This window comes from Topomyia yanbarensis, chromosome 1, assembly GCF_030247195.1.
Source record: "Topomyia yanbarensis strain Yona2022 chromosome 1, ASM3024719v1, whole genome shotgun sequence".
NCBI lineage: Eukaryota > Metazoa > Arthropoda > Insecta > Diptera > Culicidae > Topomyia > Topomyia yanbarensis.
The window spans coordinates 138,181,193-138,195,055 of NC_080670.1; the positions used below are offsets into that span (position 1 = coordinate 138,181,193).

Sequence of the window (13,863 nt, forward strand, 5' to 3'; positions counted from 1 at the left end):
TCAATCACAATAGGATCGGTGCGACACCGATAGCTTGGTGTCGATTGAATGCATACGTCACGGCTTGATGCTAGCAGAAAGGGAGAAGAATGATCGCATGGTCGTTCTAGGCGAGGATTTGTGACGAATTTTTTGCCGGCGTCGGCGGTAAAACATGATCATGAGTTATGTTCTACCATAGACCATGCGGTAGACTTGGGTGAAACGCCCAACTCCTACTCTGCAGAAGGCAAAAAATTCTTCACATTTCCTTTCGATCATGCCCATATGAGCCTGCCTAGTTCTAGTTTTCCGTTCTAAGTTTATAACTGATTCGCTCTAGAATACCTATCCGTCTTTCAATTTCATTGCTTTCGTTTCTCTTAGTCTCAAATTTGCCGAAAATAGCCAACAAAATCGATACAGTAAAAAAGATAATTGAAGGAGGGAGTTAGTTGCATGTACTAAGATTTTATAAATTAAACATAAAACCACAGAGAACAGACGTCCATCTTCAGCATTCAACTTGTGTAAAATCTCTAACGGTTTCGAAGGTAGTTTGGATATCTAAACCAGGTGCGCTACTGTCGTCATGTTTTTTTGTGGCTGAGTGCGACAGAATTGACAGCGGTTATTCCTCTACCCAGTCAAACTAGTCCGAAACCGATTCGGACTTCCAGCATGAATTCCAGCTCAAATGCGTCAACCGATAGAGTCAGAATCGGTTGTTTTCTTTGAGCTAGATTCCATGCTGAATCCATCCAGGATTTCGAACCGGTTCCGGAATCGATTTGACGGATAGTTGGGATAGGTTGGTGTGGCGGCGCTAGTGTTTTTAGTATATTAATTCAAATGTTTACACACGTTTTTTAAATATTTTTGTTCGATCATGGATGTCTGTTCTCTGTGATAAAACTTACACTGTGTTTCCTGCAAGCACAATTGAAAAAATCTTGGCAGGAATCACTTGAAGACGTTTCGATCGACGATTTTGAATCTAGAACATTTTCGAATATATGCGTTGATATATTCGAAAATGTTCTAGATTCAAAATCGTCGATCGAAACGGCTTCAAGTGATTCCTGTCAAGATTTTTTCAATTGTGCATATCGCATAACATTTATCTAACAACACAGATACCCACCGTTAACATGCATTGTATCGTATTCATCAATGAATATTATTCGGGTGTCATAATGATTGTTGTGTGTTCTGTACATCACTTTCAATGGATACATATAATATGAGTGGGATTGTCATATTTGTGATATTTTTAATAAATGCTATGAGATTTCTTGGTTCAGTGATGGTATCCCTAGATGGAAGCGAGGGTGCCCACTGAGACGTCCAAAAAATTGTTTCAAAATCGTTCAACACGGGTCCAACGATGGACGTTCGTTGAACGGTTATTTGGACGTTGTCCAAATTGGTCCAACGAACGTCCTTCATTGGACGATTTTGAAACCAACCGTTCTTAGAGGGTGGCCAGATAGAATTCCTTAATATCGGTAAAGTCACCCACTGAGACGTCCAAAAAATTGTTTCAAAATCGTTCAACACGGGTCCAATGATGGACGTTTGTTGAACGGTTATTTGGACGATGTCCAAATTGGTCCAACGAACGTCCTTCATTGGACGATTTTGAAACCAACCGTTCTTAGAGGGCACTAATGTGGTTTTTGCAGGGGGTGTCACTCCTATCATCCTCCATGGAGATATACAGACAATGTTGTCTATAAAGGTATGGCAAGCCCGAGGCAAAACTTTTGATGGTGTATGTGAAAAAGGCGATATTTTCAAAATGTTCGTGAAAACTCTCTATGCATACATTATCGTACAAGGGAAGTGAAACCTGGTGACGTAGAACTAGTTGTTTACACATTTAATTAAAACAACCGGTAAGCGAATTACACTACATGCATTATTGCCACAAAACAAGTCCATTCGCCAGAGGTGGTTGAAATTTTGCGGACTTCCTCCAAATACCACTGGCATATACGTTTGCTCGCTGCATTTTAGTGCAGCTGATTACGAAAACCGATATTTACAAAACTCGCGAGCTACTCTCTCGAAAGAAGGTAAGGTGAATAATTTCATATTCTTACTAGTATCAAATATGTTCGAACAAATTTTCCAGCTGTGCCGTTGTTACGTACACCTCTTCCAGAAAATGTAGAAAGAAAATGCACGATCAAAACGAGTCGCCCGCAAAGAACAGTGTGCTTTGGTTGCGGAGCTGCTGGATTACCATGATACGACAGAGAGAAGTCCGGTACTCGTTGGAATTGCTGCAGCGATGGAAAAGCGTGTTTCAGAATTGCTCCAAAACCAATTGGGAAACGACGATTCTGTAATCAGTGTACAGAACGCTAACAACTCAAATGAGCGCACAGATGAAATCTTCCTTCCTGTGTTGCACAGTACGCTACTGAGCAGTGATGATAATACCAGCAAAGTGGAACGTTTAGTTTTCATCGATGGCATTTCTGCGACAGAGGCAGATAATGGAAATATAAACGTTGCATCAGATTTCCGCTTTAAACAATCCAACGAAGGATTTGAAAATGGATTAGAAGCGCTTTGTAATGCCGTGCAGATTATTGAATCTGAAGTACAACATGAACGACTAGACCCAAACACTGCTATTGAGCCCTTTGTCCCTGCAGCATCGAGCGCCATTAGTCGCACAAATGCCGAGCGGAGGAAGTTACCAAAGTGGCATACGATCACAGAGTTGCGTTCAGTGGTAAGTGAATATCAACGAGTAATCCGACGGCTGAGATCACAGGTAGAATCCAACTGATTAATTGAATAGTGGATTCTCTAACATTTACACTTTTAGCACAGAGAACAGACGTCCATCTTCAGCATTCAACTTGTGTAAAATCTCTAACGGTTTCGAAGGTAGTTAGAACACAGAGAACAGACATCCATGATCGAACAAAAATATTTAAAAAAACGTGTGTAAACATTTGAATTAATAAACGATAAACACTAGCGCCGCCACACCAACCTATCCGAACTATCCGTCAAATCCATTCCGGAACCGGTTCGAAATCCTGACTGGATTCAGTATGGAATCTTGCTCAAAGAAAACAACCGATTCCGACTCTATCGGTTGATGCATTTGAGCTGGAATTCATGCTGGAAGTCCGAACCGGTTCCAGACTAGTTTGACTGGGTAGAGAAATAACCGCTGTCAATTCTGTCGCACTCAGCCACAAAAAAACATGACGACAGTAGCGCACCTGGTTTAGATATCCAAACTACCTTCGAAACCGTTAGAGATTTTACACAAGTTGAATGCTGAAGATGGACGTCTGTTCTCTGTGGTTAGAATATCCAAACCAGGTGCGCTACTGTCGTCATGTTTTTTTGTGGCTGAGTTCGGCAGAATTGATAGCGGTTATTCCTCTACCCAGTCAAACTAGTCCGGAACCGGTTCGGACTTCCAGCATGAATTCCAGCTCAAATGCATCAACCGATAGAGTCGGAATCGGTTGTTTTCTTTGAGCAAGATTCCATACTGAATCCATTCAGTATTTCGAACCGGTTCCGGAATGGATTTGACGGATAGTTGGGATAGGTTGGTGTGGCGGCGCTAGTGTTTATCGCATATTAATTCAAATGTTTACACACGTTTTTTAAATATTTTTGTTCGATCATGAATGTCTGTTCTCTGTGCTTTTAGTTACGAGCCAAAGATACAATAATCCGGTCTCTACAAAAACAAATAAGTATCCAGGCAATCAACAGTGAGAAGCAAATACTTGAACTAACTGAAAACGTTGAACTTCTTCGAAAGTCTTGTAAGGATGTCGGAACTGTTTCGGAAAAATTCGTTCAGGATCGTGTGCGCTCTGCTTTTCTTCGGATTTTTACTCCAAACCAAGTCGACTTGATCTTAGGCGTGAAGAAGAAGGTAGTTTGGACTTCAGAGGAGATCGCTATGGCATTCTCTTTGAGGTAAAATGATGTTTTAGAAATTATGACATGAAATAGTAATACAATGATTTACTACGTTTTTTTATTATTTCAGATATCACAGCCAACCTGGATATGATATGGATATTTATCGATTTATGGATATGGATATTTATCGTTCGTAAAGATTTCAAAATTCCCTTACCGTGTCTACGAAGCCTTCGTGAATGGGCATCGTGTGTAAATATGCGCCGCGGTGTTCTAACCGATGTTTTAACTTTGCTTGGAATCGCCGGAAAACACATGTCGCAACGTGAGCGAGTAGTTGTTCTAGGATTTGATGAAATGTCCGTGAATGCAACTGTTGAGCATGATAAAAGGAACGACGACATACTCGGGCCGCACAAAGAGTTGCAACCACACGGTCTTAGCCGTCACTTTGACAACACAAACAAAAAAAAAAAAAGAGTTGCAAGTTGTATCCGCTCGTGGACTGTTCGCAAAATGGAAGCAACCTATTTTCGCTGATTTTGATCGACAGATGTCTAAAACAATTCTGGATGATCTAATTTCTCGATTGTATGCAATTGGGTTCACAGTTGTCGCCAATGTGCATGATTGTGGTGGAGGTAATATGGCAATTCGGAAAGAAGTTGGTGTGGATTACACAAATAAATTAACCGCAATGAAACATCCAGTTACAAAGGAAAATGTGTTTTTCTTTCCGGACGCTCCACACATTCTAAAGTTAATCAGAAATTGGCTACTGGATCACGGTTTCTATTATAAGGGTTGGTATCGTGCATAATATTAAAAATATTCGATTGCAAGATTTTAATATATATATTCACTTTTTAGGAAAGCTGATAACCAAGAAGTTTCTTCTATTATTAATTAAGAAAGGTTCTACTCTTAAAATGCCGTTTGATACACAAGTGTGTGAATCAAAGATGATTGAATATAACTCATTGTTCAAACTGACAGTGAAACACGTTTCTGTCACTGGTGCGGAAAGACAAAATGTACGGCTAGCTGCTGAATTATTAAGTCATTCGAAAGCAATTAATCTTCGACGACATTTTGGAGAATACGAGGAAGCGATTTTACTGGCGGAAATCATCGAAAATGTTAACTCATGGTTTGATGTAATGAACTCCCGCCAAATATATCAATCAGTACTCACGAAAAAATGCTACGGTCAAAATTTAACCATCCAAAATAAAGTTCTGGACAACATGGCCATCATGATGACAAACATGAGAACCTTGAGTAAACACGCGTTACCTGCAGCATCCCATCTTCAGGTACTTTCACATAAAAAGACTAATTGATATATGGGCATGAGTAATGTTTCGTAACTATTTATTTGTAGATATTTCAAAAGGCTGTATTGGTTTCGATTATATCTGTTAAACAACTATTCATCCTTATGCACAAAGTATACGATATTTCATTTTTAATGACTTTCAAGTTAAACCAAGATTTCATTGAAAACCTCTTCGCTATATTAAGATTAAACGGTGGGACACACGATCATCCTTCACGTCTTCAAGCATTAGATCGGCTTCGTTTAGTTATACTTGGTAAAAATTTAACCGCTCAGCTGAAAAGGAATCAAAATGCGGACAACATATTTGTGGAGGAAGATTATTTGATTACTAAAGTGTTTAGACGAAAAATGCCTACTGATTCAAGTACCGTGTCCGAAGATATGTTCAACGATGAAGATGATGTTGAATCTTGGGAATATACACCGAAAAATCGTTCCCTAGAAGAATTGTATGGTATGCAATATGCTTTTGGATACATGGCTCGTACAATGGTGAAAGAGTTTCCAAATATGGGAGATGATACGCGTTCATTAGAGGATACCGAAGATGGATTTAACAAAGAAAACTACGTTGAAGATTTGTCTTACGGTGGATTAATGCAACCTTCGAGCGATTGGGTGGAAGTTGCTGATCGCATGGACTCTTGTTTTACATGGATGCATGATACCGGCGAGGGTTTAAACGAGCCAGGCTTCAGGAACCCGAAAAATGTCCGGGAACGCACAATTCGGAAACTACGAATAGAATTTCCTGATGTGCCTGAGCGTGTTATTAATGAATACACAATAAGCGGAAAAATATACGAATCAGGCATCTACAAAAAACGATTCAGGAACAAAAAATGCATAAATACAAAAATTTAAACCGAAATCGACGCAATGCAGTTGGAGATAACAATAAAGGTATCGATGAACGCAGTGCAGTGATACGAAAAAAATCTCGAAAGCTGATTCACATTATTAACTAACAATAAAAATATCTAACGTACACAACTTTTTTATCAAAACCATATAGAAACTACCCGAAATGCCCACAAGTCTTATAAAGTTGGAAAATCTATTTTTAACTAAAACATAATAATATTATTTAATAATTAGTTCATTATATGCCATATCTATCAGAGAATCAATTAGTTTTATACCTTCTAAAAAAAGTATTTTAAATTGAACTATTTACCGATAAACAAAATAAATTCTTTTCAATTTCGTATTACATCCCAACATTCATTTCTACCACAGAGAACAGACATATAAGCTAGAACAAACTTTTCCGAAAAACCTGTGTAAACATTTAAATGAAAATACGTTGAAAATCACCATCGCATACAGGTTCGCATGCGTGAGTACCATTGTATTCAAGTTTGCATACAAGTCCCGTATATCGATTGCTGGCCGATCGCAGCGCCGACCAGTGGCAAGATGCTACTTGGTGTTGTCATTTCAAAGCGACAGTTTAATTTCTTACACAAGTTGATAACTTTACTTGTATGTCAGTTCTCAGTATTTCTACGTCACACATTTTAACTTGCTGATTATTTACTTATTAGGCTTACGTACACCATCAAAGGGAGACTTGCTCCCCACCTTAGCTTTACCACATTGACAGGATACGCGCAGAAATCTGACAGGGCTGCCAAACCAAGACTTACAGAAATCTAGCAGAGCGGTCTCTGCCAGAAAATTTGCTCACTGGGTGTCGCCTGTGCAATCCCACTGAGATGTCCAAAAAATTGTTTCAAAATCGTTCAACACGGGTCCAACGATGGACGTTCGTTGAACGGTTATTTGGACGATGTCAAAATTGGTCCAACGAATGTCCTTCATTGGACGATTTTGAAACCAACCGTTCTTAGAGGGATCCCTCTAAGAACGGTTGGTTTCAAAATCGTCCAATGAAGGACGTTCGTTTCACGCTCATTCATAAAAACTCAATTTCATAAAAAGTGCACGTAGTCAAAAAACGAGTTTTCTTCGTTTACTCAGTTTTGAGTTTGGGATGAAAATGTCAACTTTGAGTAGATTTTACTCAAAAAGCAAATGCAAAAAATAATCAATTCGTATTTTTAATATAGCAACCAAAAATTTCACCGGCACTTCAAATATCATTTACCTGAACCTCCAGGCGCTAACGATGCCTGGAAATATAATCCGAGAATGTTTCTCCTTCTACTTCAAGTAAATCAGCACCTCGTTGTAATGGCAGAAACTACAAAAAAACAGGAAAGGATAATTGATTTGAATAGAAGCAAAACTCAGATAAACTTACCTTTAATTTTGTGAATGATCCGAATCAACTCTACAACTGCTATGTCCGCAACATGGTCTTTTATGTAAGTTTTAATTATCGTCGAAGCTCATTAACTTTTTCTTGTCTATAAGTGCTTTTTTCACTCGAAATTTCGAAAATTGAATGGTTACTAACCAGTTGAGTTAATTTTACTCAAATAAAAACTCATTTTTTGACATATTGCTCCCATTTGTGAAATTGAGTGTTGTATACTCAAATTTTGAGTAGTTTTGAATGAGCGTGTGGACCAATTTGGACAACGTCCAAATAACCGTTCAACAAACGTCCATCGTTGGACCCGTGTTGAATGATTTTGAAACAATTTTTTGGATGTCTCAGTGGGATAGCATTGGGTTGTTTTTATTTTAACAAAGGTACCCTCTAAGAACGGTTGGTTTCAAAATTGTCCAATGAAGGACGCTCGTTGGACCAATTTGGACAACGTCCAAATAACCGTTCAACGAACGTCCATCGTTGGACCCGTGCTGAACGATTTTGAAACAAATTTTTGGACGTCTCACTGGGCACCCAGTTAAACTAATTCCGGAACCGGTTCGGATTTCTGAATGGAGTCATTATGGATTTCAAATCAAATGCAACAACCGATTCCGACCCAGAATCAGGAACCATAGGATTCCGAATCAAATTCCGAATGGTTTGACCGGGTGTTGGCTAGGACAAAATGGCTGCCTAGCAGGGGGCTGGGTTTTTGTTTGAAGCGAAACTGAGTCAGTTTCTAACCACAACTGCTTTCAAAATGTATGAACTGACAGTGGTTAGAACCTGACTCAGTTTCGGGTTCAAGCGAAATCGCCATAAAAATTTATCGGTATACCGTTATAGTTATCGGTGGGCCGGGTTCCCTCTAATAACAGTTGTTTTAAAAATCGTCCAATGATCCAGTTAAGCCCAGCCGGAAACGAACTGGAATTCGGACTGGTTCCAGTTCGTATTCCGGCTCCAGTGACACAACCGATTCTAGTTAGTTCGGTTGTGTCACTGGAGCCTTAATGTGAACTGGAACCAGCCAGAATTCCAGTTCATTTCCGGCTGAACCTTACTGGGGAAGGACATTCGTTCCCACTGAGACGTCCAAAAAATTGTTTCAAAATCGTTCAACACGGGTCCAACGATGGACGTTTGTTGAACGGTTATTTGGACGTTGTCCAAATTGGTCCAACGAACGTCCTTCATTGGACGATTTTGAAACCAACCGTTCTTAGATGGTTGGACCAATTTGGACAACGTCCAAACACAGAGAACAGACGTCCATCTTCAGCATTCAACTTGTGTAAAATCTCTAACGGTTTCGAAGGTAGTTGATATCTAAACCAGGTGCGCTACTGTCGTCATGTTTTTTGTGGCTGAGTGCGACAGAATTGAGAGCGGTTATTCCTCTACCCAGTCAAACTAGTCCGGAACCGATTCGGACTTCCATAGTTGGGATAGGTTGGTGTGGTGGCGCTAGTGTTTTTAGTATATTAATTCAAATGTTTACACACGTTTTTTAAATATTTTTGTTCAATCATGGATGTCTGTTCTCTGTGGTCCAAATAACCGTTCAACAAACGCCCATCGTTGGACCCGTGTTGAACGATTTTGAAACAATTTTTTGGACGTCTCAGTGGGTTGTTGTACAATGTACACTCAGGTAAATTGACTAGCGAAATCCATTAAATTTGCCTTATGAAACCATAAAAAAACAAAAACATGTTTTCATAAGTCGCTTATACATTTCATATTGTTTTTATGGTTTTACTAATCGAAAAATATGATTTATTAATGAAGTAAATATAATTTTCATTGCAGTGCCTTATGATTTTCATAGATGTCACAAATGTGAAAAAGTAAGGGTTTTCTAATAAAAAAAAACAAAATGGCGATCGTACTGTTGTGCAAGACTTCATTATGTGCGGGTTTGTTAAAAAAATATTATTTAATTTTAGTAGTGAAATACAAGCAATTTCCAATACTCAAAAGTGGACACCTTTCTTTTTTTTACAGTTCTCGACAAACATATCACAGAGAACAGACGTCCATCTTCAGCATTCAACTTGTGTAAAATCTCTAACGGTTTCGAAGGTAGTTTGGATATCCAAACCAGGTGCGCTACTGTCGTCATGTTTTTTTGTGGCTGAGTGCGACAGAATTGACAGCGGTTATTCCTCTACCCAGTCAAACTAGTCCGGAACCGGTTCGGACTTCCAGCATGAATTCCAGCTCAAATGCGTCAACCGATAGAGTCGGTATCGGTTGTTTTCTTTGAGCTAGATTCCATGCTGAATCCATCCAGGATTTCGAACCGGTTCCGGAATCGATTTGACGGATAGTTGGGATAGGTTGGTGTGGCGGCGCTAGTGTTTATCGTATATTAATTCAAATGTTTAAACACGTTTTTTAAATATTTTTGTTCGATCATGGATGTCTGTTCTCTATGAACATATGATTACGGCTTAAAAGCCAACTGTCACAATTCCCTTTGAAAGCAAAATCCGGACAAACCGTTACACACCAATCACAGATGTTGCTCAACGATTGTTGGTTTTGACCAAAAATGTTGGTCGTTGTGTTGGTAGTAAACAAAAGAGAAGAGTTTTCTGTTTCATTAACTGCTATGAACTGTGTTTGGCCAGTAACGGTTTTTCCGGAATTTCCTTTCAAAGAGAATTTTGACAGTTGGCTTTTAAGCCGTAATCATATGTTTATCAAGAGTTGTAATAATTCATATCTATTATCAGAGTGGCCAGACCTACCGATTTATCGGTAGTCCTACCGATTTTGGTCTTCCCTACCGATTCCCAGACGACCAAGGGAAAACTACCGATATTTTGTTATCCCTACCGAAAACTACCGATTTTTATTGATTTTGGACACATCCTACTCAACATTCATGTTTGGGTTGGATTTGGTCTCAGATCTGAGTTTTCAGTATTTTACAATTCTATGTCAACACTACGTTTTTGGGACAACAACCCGGCCTACCGATAACTACCGATTAACATTTAGTGACCCTACCGATATTAGGGATTCTATCTGGCCACCCTGTCTATTATATAACCCACCCTCTAAGAACGGTTGGTTTCAAAATCGTCCAATGAAGGACGTTCGTTGGACCAATTTGCACAACGTCCAAATAACCGTTCAACGAAAGGCCATCGTTGGACCCGTGTTGAACGATTTTGCAACAATTTTTTGGACGTCTCAGTGGGCACTGAGACGTCCAAAAAATTGTTTCAAAATCGTTCAACACGGGTCCAACGATGGACGTTTGTTGAACGGTTATTTGGACGTTGTCCAAATTGGTCCAACGAACGTCCTTCACTGCACGATTTTGAAACCAACCGTTCTTAGAGGGAAGTCCGGGAGGTAGATCAGTAGAGGCACCCCTCTAAGAACGGTTGTTTTCAAAATTGTCCAATGAAGGACGTTCGTTGGACGAATTAATAAACGTTCAACAAACGTCCATCGTTGGACCCGTGTTGAACGATTTTGAAACAATTTTTTGGACGTCTCAGTGGGACCCTCTAAGACTACACGCTTACCAGCCGTTACCTAATTTTGGGTAGAATCCTACCCAAAATGGACTAAAGTGCATCTCCTCACTTTTGGGTAACAAGCTTTGAACTTAAATTTTGGGTAGTGTGAGGACCACCCAAAGTTTGGGTTACAGATAACCCAAGCGTTGGGTACAGAGCGGGTAACCCAAAGTTTAAGTAACGATGGAATAACCCAAAATTTGAGTAACGAGCGGATAACCCAACATTTGAGTACTGAGCGGATAACCCAACATTTGAGTACTGAGCGGATAACCGAAAATTTGAGTACTGAGCAGATAACCCAAAATTTGAGTAAAGAGCGGATAACCCAAAGTTTGAGTACTGAGCGCATTAACCCATTTATAATGAGCGGATAACCCAAAATTTCTGTAACGTTCGGGTAACCCAAAATTTAGGCTTATATGGAGGCTTGGCATTCGCACTAAGAACAACCATCAATATGGGTATCATTTGAAAAGTAGCCATTCGTAGAAGCTGTAAATTGATGATTAGCGCCATTTTTAAATCCAAGATGGCGGCATCCGGTTACCATAAAACACTTGAAACTACCATAAATATGGGTGTCATTTGAAAGGTCAATACCTTTCAAATGACAGTTGAAGGCGAAAATTGATGATTGGCGCCATTTTGAAATCCAAGATGGCGGTTTCCGGTTACCACAAAACACTAAAAACCACCATCAATATGGGGGTCATTTGAAGGGTAGTAATTAGTAGAAAATAAAACTCGATGATTGGTGCCATTTTGAAATCCAAGATGGCGGCTTCCGGTTACCACAAAACACTGAAAACCACCATCAATATGATGGTCATTTGAAAGGTAGTAATTGTTAGAAGGCGAAAATTGATGATTGACACCATTTTGAAATCCAAGATGGCGGCTTCCCGTTACCACAAAACACTGAAAACCATCATCAATATGGGTGTCATTTGAAAGGTAGTAATTAGTAGAAGATAAAAATCGATGATTAGTGCCATTTTGAAATCCAAGATGGCGGCTTCCGGTTACCACAAAACACTGAAAACCACCATCAATATGAGGGTCATTTGAAAGGTAGTAATTGTTAGAAGGCGAAAATTGATGATTGGCGTCATTTTGAAATCCAAGATGGCGGCTTCCTGTTACCGTAAAACACTGAAAACCACCATCAATATGGGTGTCATTTGAAAGGTAGTAATTAGTAGAAGATAAAAATCGATGATTGGTGCCATTTCGAAATCCAAGATGGCGCCTTCCGGTTACCACAAAACACTGAAAACCACCATCAATATGAGGGTCATTTGAAAGGTAGTAATTAGTAGAAAGTGAAAATTGATGATTGGCGTCATTTTGAAATCCAAGATGGCGGCTGGTAACAAAACACTTAAAACCACCATCAATATGGGTGGTTACCCCTCAGGTTTAAGAACAATTATTCACTGGTTTAAGAACAATTATTCACTGAAATGAATTAATCATCAACAAAAAACAAAAAAAAATGAATGCACAATTAAAATACTTGTCTCTTAGACAGCCAGAATTCTATATTATATTCCAGCCAGTATGACTAAAGTCAAATGGAATTGTAGTGGCTCGGAGGTCGGGTAAGCTACAGTCTTGTTCAAATGTTCCGTATTGCTCGATGTATCTGAAGTCAATAACCGAGATGACGTTGTTTCACTGGTGTTGACTATTGGAAGCCTTAGTTTGACATGACTGAATAGTTTCCTGCAAAAAATGTTATATATACGTTATACCACAACCGATCATCTTAACCATACCTGAAGTCACCACGCAGATGCGAGGTCATCTAAACGCAACCAAGGCCCATAGCAACAGGTGGAATATCGAAACAAGCCACGCGGCTCGCTACCAACGAGTTGACGATCAACGAGGCAGCACGTCGAAGCTACGTGAACGGAATCGAACGACAGCAAGGAGTGCAGAGGCAGCAGAAATAATCTTTAAAAAGTGGTAGAAATTAAATGAGTCTTATGGCGCTTTCGTTTTTTCTTGGTGCTACACAGGTGTAATGCAAAAAAAGAGATAAACTGATTACCCTCAGGTTTGAATGAGTGTAGCACCGACTACACTGGTGTAGTGCAGAGTCAAAAACGAAAACGCCATTAGTTTATCTTCCAGTATATCCACAAGTAATAGTGAATAAATGTCGTTTCCACGCCCACGATAACAACTTATATTACATGCAAAACTGTTCTGATTTACTTACCAAATATTTTGAGGAGAAAAATTTCTTCAACTATTTAGCTAAAAGCAACAAACTGCAGAGCGAAAATACACATCTCTGATCTCTTAGAAAAAACGGGTGGTGGAGCAAATGCAGCAGCTGGTCGCTGTTTTCCGTTCGTTGGCAACAAAAAGTGCAACTCGATCATCATCTACAAAATGAATCGTGTCAGATTTTTAATGTTTAGTTTGTGTAATTTTGCAACATTTACCCTTTAGATAGATTTAATAGGTGTTTGAAACAAGACGACCTAAAATGCACGGAATAAATTCTTCGATGCCGCACGCCATAGTCTTTAGATTCGGAGTCACAGAACCGAATCAATTTTTCAACCCTGGGGGTAATGATGACAATGCTTTAAATATACGATTCGATTAATAGAATTAAATTACAGGACTAGATTAAAAATAATAAATATCCTTTGTAAGTAGGGGTTTGCCCACTACTCGGGTTCTGGTTTGCCCGGCGAACCCTTCTTTTCAGGGCGGCCTAGGTGCCTCTACAGAATTTCGGATTTTCGTAACAAACAAAAAGGGAAAAACAAATAAACTAAATTTTA

The 13,863-nt window shown here is 39.3% G+C and overlaps 1 long non-coding RNA gene across 1 annotated transcript; it reads right to left on the bottom strand.

The window, feature by feature from the left end:
• Positions 1-12,798: 12,798 nt before the first annotated feature.
• On the bottom strand, positions 12,799-13,656 carry LOC131692762 (uncharacterized). The gene is made up of 3 exons (XR_009306055.1): positions 13,516-13,656; positions 13,287-13,455; positions 12,799-13,018 (listed from the first exon to the last, which is right to left on the bottom strand). It is a non-coding gene; the product is annotated as an uncharacterized LOC131692762 (long non-coding RNA).
• Between the last annotated feature and the right edge of the window lie 207 nt (positions 13,657-13,863).